We start from the raw sequence: 2,322 nt of genomic DNA on the forward strand, positions 1-2,322 counted from the left end.
ACCAGCTATTTATTCTACAGTGATTGGGGAGATTCTCAACCAAGGATGTAGACCTAGCTCTTAAATACAGACGCCTGGTCCTTGCTACCTTCCTGGGATTTGGCAATGCCATGGGAGATAAATTCACATACTGGACTGTGCCAGAAACCACTGTACACCAAAATGAGGAATTTCAAGCCTAGGCCCTGTTTGATTTTATGCACTTCTCTATCCATAGTGAAAGACTCAAGGTCTAAATGAGCATGGTAGAGGATTGTTCCCACTGGAGTCTCATAGATACCTTGTAACGGTAAGGGAATTTGAAGATCTTCCCTATTCCTTAATGGGCTTCACTTGGAGCCAAACAGGAGAACCTTTCTTAGGGGAGTCTTGTTTTACAGGAAGGCCCACACCTTTTGTTACTTTGTAATTAGCAGTGGGTCACAAATTGTATGATGCCCTCTGACCCAGAAGAAGTACACACACACACACACATACACACACACACACACACGATCTTGAGGTAATATTTTGCTTTGGAGCTCACTTATGGGAAGGGTTGTGTGATTTGGCCAGATGAGACTCTGGGTAACTGTTGAGACCTCCAACTTTTAAAACCCAGATGTTGGTGCTTCTTTCTTTGTTATTTAACTATGTATGTATGTAATAATGACACAGCTAGAAGTCCTGTCTGTTGGTCTGTTGAATTGTGCTGTTTTTTCTATATTTTTTGACTGCTTGTAATTTCTGTTTCTATTTTCTCTGAAGTTCAGGGTGCTGACTTTTCCTGCTAAACTTATATATGTATATATATAAAATAGCATCTTTGACACAGGTAACCTCCATGGGAAACATCTTTCTTGATTTGAATCTCTAAGATATCTGGGCTGTTAGGAGCCTTTGTAGAGCCCTGGGACTTTGTATAAAGGTCAGGAGGTGCTTGCTTCTTGGAATTCTTCCAAATTCCCACCTCATAGCTAATGTGCATAAGGTTCTCTTCCATGCTCTATGGATTCTTGGGGGTGACTGGAACTGAGATTCCATGCTGCTTGGCATACTCTACTTAGTCATTGCACCCTTTGAACCTGCTGTAAATTTCCTTAATCTGAGGAGCCAAGGAGTAGCAGTAGAGATCAACCTGGAACTGGTCATTCCCCTTTCCTGTAGTTCCATGGGACAAGTGCTGAGCTCCTTCTCATCAGGCAATTTCCACCTGCTTGTAAGCAAAGCAAGGTCCAGGAAGAGAAGGGCCCTTCATACAGGGAACTGGACTGGAGAGTTGATAAGATGAACTCTTTTGCCAATTCCTTACTGAGATCATTGATGAAAACCTTTTTGGCTCCAAATTTTAATGCTTTCTTCTTAAACTCTTCAAATCCTACTTCTGTCCAATGTTGTCCATGTAGGCAAAACACCATAGCCTTTATCCTTCAGCCTCAACAGGATACAGGATATGTCCAGACCTCTGCTGTAGGCAAGAACCATGATGCCTTTGTTTGATGACATCTTATCAGTGTTTGGTGAGGCTGGGAGATTTCAACCTGCTGCAGAGACAAGGAGGCTGGAATACTTTTGCATTCTTTTGATTTTCTTTAATGATTTCTGTTGTCCCCTTGCCCAATTCTAGTTTTCAAGGAATTATATTCTTCCTTAAGTTTTTGACTCTACTTTCAGTTGGTTGACTTTCTTTTCTTAATTGTCTTGATTTCCTTGCTTTGCTCTTATTTTTCTAATTTTTCCTTGATCTATGTTTGATTTTGAAGTCTGTTTAAAGTTCTTCCAAGTCATTATTTTTTGTGCTTGGGACCATTTGATATTTCTCATTGAAAAAGGAGTGACTTGGGAGTAGAAACAGAACTTCCGCAGGACTCTGGCTCATGTAAAAGGTGACTCTGAACAACCTTTTGAGCTACAAAACCCACAAAATGACACAGAGAATCTAATCTTCCACTGAGGACAGCCCAGCAGACTGGCAGGAAGCAGCCAGCGTGACTGTCTGGGAGCTGACCCCAGCCCTGCACAAGCCCGAGGTTTTAGCCTCAGGGCATCCTGACCAGGCACCAGCTGGAGGGACTTCAGATCACCAGCAGCTGTGGAGGTTTTCGGAATCATCAACCCATAGATGTTTAGGAAAAAGTGAGAGGTCAGTGCAGGGTGGACTTTAGGATCCAGTAGTTCCTGAGGGCGGTTGGCCTTTGCACCTGGGGTGAGAAGAAGCTGAGGAACAGCAGCTGTGCAGCCATAGCCATGTAGCTGCTTCAGGTCCTGGCCTGAAGATTGTAGGGAGACCAAGAAATCAGTCTGAGGGGTAATTGATCTTGCTTTAATCTGCTTGGATCTGGA

At 43.1% G+C, this 2,322-nt stretch overlaps 1 pseudogene; it reads right to left on the reverse strand.

The window, feature by feature from the left end:
• Positions 1-732: 732 nt before the first annotated feature.
• LOC138151302 (argininosuccinate synthase pseudogene) lies at positions 733-1,557 on the reverse strand (annotated as a pseudogene).
• Between the last annotated feature and the right edge of the window lie 765 nt (positions 1,558-2,322).

Source organism: Petaurus breviceps, unplaced genomic scaffold (assembly GCF_028583685.1).
Source record: "Petaurus breviceps papuanus isolate PSGF00001 unplaced genomic scaffold, PetGlider_PUasm1.0 140, whole genome shotgun sequence".
Lineage (NCBI taxonomy): Eukaryota > Metazoa > Chordata > Mammalia > Diprotodontia > Petauridae > Petaurus > Petaurus breviceps.